This window comes from Gorilla gorilla, chromosome 6 (genome assembly GCF_029281585.2).
Source record: "Gorilla gorilla gorilla isolate KB3781 chromosome 6, NHGRI_mGorGor1-v2.1_pri, whole genome shotgun sequence".
Taxonomy (NCBI): domain Eukaryota; kingdom Metazoa; phylum Chordata; class Mammalia; order Primates; family Hominidae; genus Gorilla; species Gorilla gorilla.
In genome coordinates, this window is record NC_073230.2 from 65,226,360 (window position 1) to 65,235,848 (window position 9,489).

The following is a 9,489-nucleotide window of genomic DNA, read 5'->3' on the forward strand; positions in this document are numbered from 1 at the left end:
GGTTTCCAGACAACAGCAAGAGCGGGGCTTGTCCTGGTCTTGTCTCACCTGTCCCCACCTCAGGGCCTTTGCACTTGAGGTGCCCCCTCCCTGGCAGGTGCTTCCCACACCCAGATCTTCCCAGGGAGGCCCCTCCACATGCTCCAGGTCACAGCTCAACTGCCTCTCCTCCTCCTAGCGGCTTCTCGAGCTCTCCCATCTGGTCACCTGCTTCTGTTTTCTCCACAGCTTGGCTTGGTGCCCTGCACACAGTAGGTTCTCAATAAGTACTTGTTAAACAAATGGAGATCCCTGTGTCATTTGTGCCTTTTATCTGTCATTCTCTTTGCTCCAAAGCCATGAGGCCATTTCACCAATGAGGAAAACTGAGGCAGGTGAAAGAGGACACACCTTGCCAGCCTCCTCAGGTGAAGCACTGGCGATGTGGACAGCCACTGAGCTTGATCACCCTGGGTTCAAATCCTGGCTCTGCCTCTCCTTGGCAGGGGGACCTTGGACAAGTGACTGTGCCTCTCTGTGCCTCAGTTTCCTCATATGTAAAAATGGATGGTTATATTGAACTCTCAGCGTTCTTGTGAGAGTCAAAATGAAAGTGTTAAAGCAGGTGGTAGCCACTAAGTACCAGAAATAGTGTTCCATAAAATATCTGCTGAATTAAGGAGGTGAGAATCATTGTCCACATTTCACAAATTGGGGAAACTAAGGCACAGGGGGGTGAAGCTAATTAAACAGTGGAACTGAGTATCACCTAAGTCTATTCAACTCCAGAGGCCTCTTTTGTGCAATGAAAGTAATATTATGGAAAATTATAGGCCTCAGGACTCCCAAGTGATGGGAGGGCTAGCGTGTAAGAGGATAACTGGACAGGCACAGCCAACTTCCATGTTGGGGGGACAGACAGGCAGCAGAGATGGCCCTGCCAGGGCCCACATGAAGGATGGCTGGCCATGGCCGGTCTCCACTCTCTGTCTTTCTGATATTCCATTGAGGAGTCTTGCTCTATCACTCTCAGTCCATGAAGTTTGAGCAAAGCTGACCCAACTTCTAGCTTCAAGGAGGTCCATGTGACTGAGAACCTGGCCATGGGCCATGCAGCATGGTAAGAGATGGCCACATGATCCAGTCACAGCCCGTGAGAGCCAGTCTGGGGGCTTTGATAGGAATGGTTGAGAGAGAGTGCTGGGGTTTCCCTCTGGGTTGCTGGGCTGATAGAATCCTATTAGTATCAGTGGGAGTCATAGTCACCGTGGCAGTAGCAGCAGCAGTTGTAGTAATAACAGCTAGCACTTACTGAGCATTAGGTGTGTTGGTTAGTTAGTTAGTTATATTGATTAACTCCCTCTTCCAGAGACGTGGAAAACGATATCATTCAAACACCTGGATCTAGATATGCCTGAAGCAAGCACCCATGGAATTTTTATGTGACCCAATAAATTATCTTTCACCTAAACTGTTTTTAGTTGGATTTTTGTTCCTTTCAACTGAGATAGCCCTGACTAATCCACCTGCCTTCTGGACACTATCTAGGCATCCATCTCCCCATTATTACTGTAGCTGAAGCGGCGTGCCCATTAACTGTTTCATGCTTGTCGCTGACTCACAGGTTTCCATTGGAGCTCTTGGTTCATCCTGCCCAAACAGAGGCCCCAGGCCTACTCCTTTTCCCATTCACACTGAGCGGGAGAGAGGGCGTGTAGGTGTGAGTGCACACCTGTGTTCCAGGAAGGTGCTCTGTGTGGTTTGCTTGGCCCCCAAACACACCTCGTTATTAGTGTGATGACTGCTACTAAATAGTCCTCCCTAGCAGATCAGCTGCTTTGCATAAATGGTGATCTCACCAAGACTTCCTGACAACCCCACAAGGCAGGTATTGTCATCCCATTTTAAACATGAGGAAAATGAGGTTCAGAGAAGCAAAGCCTGAATCCCACAGCTCTAAGCAGTAGATCCTGCACTCCCTAACTCCACAGCTGAGCCCCTTCCTTTTTTTTTTTTTGAGACAGAGTCTCGCTCTGTCGCCCAGGCTGGGGTGCAGAGGCGCGATCTTGGCTCACTGCAAGCTCCGCCTCCCGGGTTCATGCCATTCTCCTGCCTCAGCCTCTGGAGTAGCTGGGACCACAGGTGCCCACCACCACGCCCGGCTAATTTTTTTGTATTTTTAGTAGAGATGGGTTTTCACTGTGTTAGCCAGGATGGTCTCAATCTCCTGACCTCGTGATCCATCCACCTCGGCCTCCCAAAGTGCTGGGATTACAGGCATGAGCCACCGTGCCCGGCCAGCTGGGCCCTTTTCAAGACCCAAGTTCACGGACTCCGGGTGCCAGAACTCAGGGTCAACTTGGTTTATAATATGTGTGACAAATCTATGTGTATGTAGAGTCTATGAGTGTGTGTGTATAGTACATGTGTCAAATCTCTACGTATGCAGAGTCTATATGTGTGTGTATAATATGTCTCCAATCCACACATACAAATAGAATGCAAATAAGGAGGTATTCTGTAGGTAATCTATATGAATATTGAATGTGTGTCTCATATATGTGCCAAATCTATATGTATGCAAAATATATATGTGTGTAACACATATGTAGAACCTATATAAATGTACAATATATATGTGTGTGTATAATATGCATGTAGAATCTACATCTATGTAGACATATATGAGTGTGTGTGAAATATGTGCACAGGATCTATATCTATGAAGGACATAGATGAGTGTGTGTCTCATATGTGCATAGGATCCATAGAGGACATATATGAGAGTGTATGTGTGTGTCTGCGTGTGTGTGTGTGTGTCTAATATGTGTGTGGAATCTCTGGTTTCACCTGCCCTGTATCTCTGGGCAGCAGGTACATTGTGGAGTGGGAGAAAACAATGACTACCTTTTCCCACCTCAGCCTGCACCACCCTGGACCAGCCACTGTTCCCTGCTCCCCTCTGGCCTCCTGCAGTCACCTGGACTCCCTGCTCTGCCCCTACCCCAACCCATTCTCCCCTTGGGCTGGAGGGATACTATTAGAACTGAGGTCAGGTCAGGGCTCTCTGCACAGAGCTTTCCATGGCTCCCACCTCTTTTAGAGCAAACCCAAAGTCCTCGCAACATCCTGCAAGGCCCTGCCTGGTCTGGGACCTCCCTCGTGGCCTCCCTGACCTAACTGACCTTGTCTCCCTCTTCCCCTTGGCTGCAGCTGTGCAGCCTCTTTCTCTGGGACCACGCATGCTACAGCCCAGCACCTGCGCACTTGTAGTTCCTGCCCCCATGCAGATCCCCTGCCCCAGATGTCACTTCGTTCAAGTCACAGCTGAAACGTCACCTCCCCGAAGAGGCCTCACCAGATTCTCTCCAGCTCCTTCCCCTGTGTGGATGTTTCTAAGATGCACCCATGCGACATTCTCCCACCACCCAACACAGTGCCTGACATGAGGTAGGTGCTCAGCCACTAGCTGATGGGTGAAGGGGCAAAACCAGCCAGCGATCAGGTCAGTGCTTGTCCTGCTGAACCTCCTTTCAGGCCACCCAGGATCTGCACGACCTCACGTGTCCTCTGCCCACCACTGTCTTCCCACAAGCTCACCCACTCCACTTCCTTCTTGTTTGGGGCTAGAAGTTACCAACAGAGCCTTTCTCTGCCTACATTTAATGGCTTATTTTTATGAAAAAGCAAAAAGGGAAAGTGTCAGCAGCAACACCCTTCACCTCTCATTCCAGAATGTTTCTCTGTCACTACCGGGCCTCATGGGGAAATTCTGCCTTCTGGAACAGTCCCGCCTGGTGTGCAGGAAATGGTGTTCCAGGTAGCTGAAGTTTCTGGATAACTGAGGATAACCTCCGGAATCAAGGAATGGAAAAAGTGTGGCCTGTGGTTGACTCTAACCCACCAAGGAGCTCTGTTAGGCCAGCACTTTTGTATTTTAACAGCTCTAGCAAAATACAGTTCACCTAACATAAAATTCACGCTGTAAAATTGTACAATTCAATGGTTTTAAGTACATTCACAGAGTTGGGCAACCATCACTGCAATCAATTTTAGAACATTTTCATCACCTCCCCAAAACACCCCATATCCCATGCCTACTCCCCATACCCCCTCACACCAGCCTCCCCGAATCACCAATCTACTTGCTGTTTCTATAAATCTGCCACTTCTTGGCATTTCCTAGGAATGGAATCGTGCCCTATGTGGCCTCTTGTGTCTGGCTTCTTTCACTCAGCATCGTGTTTTCGAGGTTCATTCACATTGTAGCATGAATTCGTAGTTCATTCTTTTTTTTGCCAAATAATATTCCGTTGTATGGCCCCACCACATGGTGTTTACCCATTCATCCAGTGATGGACATTGGAGCTCTTTTCACTGTGCAGCTATGATGAATTGTGCTGCTATGAACATTTGTGTGTCAGTTTTTGCACGGACATATACTTCTGTATCTCTTGGGTATATACCTAGAAGTGGAATGTCTGGGTCATGTGGTAACTCAATCTACACTTTTGGGGAATTGCTAGACTGTTTTCCAAATCGGCTGTACCTTTATACAATCCCACCAGCAAGATATGAGAGTTCTAGTTGCTCACACCCTCACCAACATTTGCTAGTGTCTGTCTTTTTGATCATTTGCCATCCCAGAAGGTGCAAGGTGGTAGGCCAATGCTTTGCCTTCATTAGTGGGAAATGTTTAAAAATTAGGAGAGTTTCTTATTTTTTAATTTTTATTTTTTGAGACTGAGTCTCTCTCTGTTGTCCAGGCAGGAGTGTAGTGGTGTGATCTTGGCTCACTGCAACCTCTGCCTCCCAGATTCAAGTGATTCCTCTGCGTCAGCCTCCTGAACAGCTGGGATTACAGGCACCTGCCACCACGCCCGGCTAATTTTTTTTTTTTTAATTAGAAATGGAGTTTTGCCATGTTGGCCAGGCTGGTCTTGAACTCCTGACCTCAGGTGATTCGCCCACTCATCGGGCTGAGTGCTGGGATTGCAGGTGTGAGTCATTGCACCTGGCCTAAAAATTGGGAGAGTTTTTATGAAACTGTCAGGATCCCTGGCTTCTCTTGAGGAAGATGGCTTTTTGGCATGACTGGGATGCATTTCCCATGGAGGCTGAGTCACAGCCACCCTCCAGGCCACCACAGTCCTCATCCAGCCAACTCCCTTGTTGAAGGGACTTCAGGGGTCCTTTGACATTGAGGTCTATAACATGTGTTTGAGCCCAGATGAGGTTGACAAAGATGAGGAACTTTCATCACTTGGCCTTTCTGGAATCGACTTTCCCTCAGGCGGACTGGGGGTTGAACCGCGAATACATTTTCCTACATAGTGTATCCCACACTGACACAGGGTACAGGTTAAGGATCCTTTATCCAAAATGCTTAGGACTAGAAGTGTTTTGGATTTCTATATTTTCCAAATTTTGGAATATTTGCATATACACAATGAGATATCTTAGGGATGGAGCCCAAGTCTGAACATGACATTTACTTATGTTTCATACACACCTTATACACACAGCCTGAATGCAATTGTATACAATTTTTAATAATTTTGTGCATGAAACAAATGTTGTGTACATTGCACCATCAAAAAGAAAGGCATCCCATGCCTATCTCAGTTACCCATGTGGACAATCTGTGGTTGTTTGGCATCACCCTTATTCCTGACTCTGAATTTATATGCTATCAATAAGCAATCATTGTCTTACACTTACTCACACATAAGTACCCATGGTAAAATGTATGACATAGCACTAATACAGTGGAAAAATAAGGAGTTCAAGATGATCAAGCGGAACAGCGATATCAGCAGATACGGAGCTCAGCCGTGAAACAACAGGGACAACAGACAACCGTGGGCCTTCACTTACGGCGTCAGGTCGGCACTCAAAAAGTTTCGGATTTGGGAGCATTTCGGATTTCAGATCTGCGAATTAGAGATGCTCCACCTGTATTCTCACGGTGATCCTGGAAGGGATTCATTGTCTCTGTCTCCAGATGAGAAAATTGAGGCTTCCTGAGGAGAGAGCACATGGCCTGCCCTGGGTCACATGCTGGTGAGGGTCCAGGCTGGAATTCCAGGCAGCTCGTCTGACCTCCCAGCTGTGTGGTTTTTGGTTTTCATTTTTTTGCAGAGACAGAGTCTTGCTGTGTTGCTCAGGCTGGTCTTGAACTCCTGACCTCAAGCAATCCCCCATGCCTGCCTCCCAAAGTGCTGGGATTATGGTGTGAGCCACTGCACCTGGTAGTCCTGTACCTTCTATGACATTAAATGGTCCATGAGGTCCCTGGGTCTTTCTCACATCCTCACACTGCGGTGGGGAGCCCAAGATGCAGGTCTCTTTCTTAAAAGAATTGTGTTTGAGCAAAAAAGCCCAGAGAAGTCACCATCTTTCCACCTCAGGATTTCACACAGTTCTGATAATTATAGGTACAGGGCAGTCTCAATTTCAAATGCTCAAGTCCTAAACAGATTGATTGTATTCACTGGACTATGAGTTCCAGCGGGGAGGGGACCTTACATGTTTGTTCACTCCCATGTCCCTTGTAAGAAGCACCTTCCAGGCACAAGGTATCTACTATGGAAATATGTGTCTGATGAACGAATGGAGCTGGTGATACATTTATTTATTTTTATTTTTATTTTTTTGAGATGGAGTTTCACTCTTCTTGCCCAGGCTGGAGTGCAATGGTGCGATCTCAGCTCGCTGCAACCTCCATCTCCCGGGTACAAGTGATTCTACTGCCACAGCCTCCCGAGTAGCTGGGATTACAGGTGCCTGCCACCATGCCTGGCTAATTTTTTTTTGTATTTTTAGTAGAGACGCGGTTTCACCATGTTGGCCAGGCTGGTCTCGAACTCCTGACCTCAGGTGATCCGCCCGCCTTGGCCTCCCAAGCTGGTGATACATTTAAAAATAGAGTTTCCGGGGAGGAGCCAAGATGGCCGAATAGGAACAGCTCCGGTCTACAGCTCCCAGCGTGAGCGACGCAGAAGACGGGTGATTTCTGCATTTCCATCTGAGGTACCGGGTTCATCTCACTAGGGAGTGCCAGACAGTGGGCGCAGGTCAGTGGATGCGCGCACCGTGCGCGAGCCGAAGCAGGGCGAGGCATTGCCTCACCTGGGAAGCGCAAGGGGTCAGGGAGTTCCCTTTCCCAGTCAAAGAAAGGGGTAACGGACGCACCTGGAAAATCGGGTCACTCCTACCCGAATATTGCGCTTTTCAGACCGGCTTAAAAAACGGCGCACCACGAGTCTATATCCCACACCTGGCTCGGAGGGTCCTACGCCCACGGAATCTCACTGATTGCTAGCACAGCAGTCTGAGATCAAACTGCAAGGCGGCAGCGAGGCTGGGGGAGGGGCGCCCGCCATTGCCCAGGCTTGCTTAGGTAAACAAAGCAGCCGGGAAGCTCGAACTGGGTGGAGCCCACCACAGCTCAAGGAGGCTTGCCTGCCTCTGTAGGCTCCACCTCTGGGGGCAGGGCACAGACAAACAAAAAGACAGCAGTAACCTCTGCAGACTTAAATGTCCCTGTCTGACAACTTTGAAGAGAGCAGTGGTTCTCCCAGCACGCAGCTGGAGATCTGAGAACGGGCAGACTGCCTCCTCAAGTGGGTGCCTGACCCCTGACCCCCGAGCAGCCTAACTGGGAGGCACCCCCCAGCAGGGGCACACTGACACCTCACACGGCAGGGTATTCCAACAGACCTGCAGCTGAGGGTCCTGTCTGTTAGAAGGAAAACTAACAAACAGAAAGGACATCCACACTGAAAACCCATCTGTACATCACCATCATCAAAGACCAAAAGTAGATAAAACCACAAAGATGGGGAAAAAACAGAACAGAAAAACTGGAAACTCTAAAACGCAGAGCACCTCTCCTCCTCCAAAGGAACGCAGTTCCTCACCAGCAACGGAACAAAGCTGGATGGAGAATGATTTTGACGAGCTGAGAGAAGAAGGCTTCAGACGATCAAATTACTCTGAGCTACGGGAGGACATTCAAACCAAAGGCAAAGAAGTTGAAAACTTTGAAAAAAATTTAGAAGAATGTATAACTAGAATAACCAATACAGAGAAGTGCTTAAAGGAGCTGATGGAGCTGAAAACCAAGGCTCGAGAACTACGTGAAGAATGCAGAAGCCTCAGGAGCCGATGCGATCAACTGGAAGAAAGGGTATCAGCAATGGAAGATGAAATGAATGAAATGAAGCGAGAAGGGAAGTCTAGAGAAAAAAGAATAAAAAGAAATGAGCAAAGCCTCCAAGAAATATGGGACTATGTGAAAAGACCAAATCTACGTCTGATTGGTGTGCCTGAAAGTGATGCGGAGAATGGAACCAAGTTGGAAAACACTCTGCAGGATATTATCCAGGAGAACTTCCCCAATCTAGCAAGGCAGGCCAACATTCAGATTCAGGAAATACAGAGAACACCACAAAGATACTCCTCGAGAAGAGCAACTCCAAGACACATAATTGTCAGATTCACCAAAGTTGAAATGAAGGAAAAAATGTTAAGGGCAGCCAGAGAGAAAGGTCGGGTTACCCTCAAAGGGAAGCCCATCAGACTAACAGCGGATTTCTCGGCAGAAACCCTACAAGCCAGAAGAGAGTGGGGGCCAATATTCAACATTCTTAAAGAAAAGAATTTCCAACCCAGAATTTCATATCCAGCCAAACTAAGCTTCATAAGTGAAGGAGGAATAAAATACTTTACAGACAAGCAAATGCTGAGAGATTTTGTCACCACCAGGCCTGCCCTAAAAGAACTCCTGAAGGAAGCGCTAAACATGGAAAGGAACAACCGGTACCAGCTGCTGCAAAATCATGCCAAAATGTAAAGACCATTGAGACTAGGAAGAAACTGCATCAACTAATGAGCAAAATCACCAGCTAACATCATAATGACAGGATCAAATTCACACATAACAATATTAACTTTAAATGTAAATGGACTAAATTCTCCAATTAAAAGACACAGACTGGCAAGTTGGATAAAGAGTCAAGACCCATCAGTGTGCTGTATTCAGGAAACCCATCTCACGTGCAGAGACACACATAGGCTCAAAATAAAAGGATGGAGGAAGATCTACCAAGCAAATGGAAAACAAAAAAAGGCAGGGGTTGCAATCCTAGTCTCTGATAAAACAGACTTTAAACCAACAAAGATCAAAAGAGACAAAGAAGGCCATTACATAATGGTAAAGGGATCAATTCAACAAGAGGAGCTAACTATCCTAAATATATATGCACCCAATACAGGAGCACCCAGATTCATAAAGCAAGTCCTGAGTGACCTACAAAGAGACTTAGACTCCCACACATTAATAATGGGAGACTTTAACACCCCACTGTCAACATTAGACAGATCAACGAGACAGAAAGTCAACAAGGATACCCAGGAATTGAACTCAGCTCTGCACCAAGCAGACCTAATAGACATCTACAGAACTCTCCACCCCAAATCAACAGAATATACATTTTTTTCAGCACC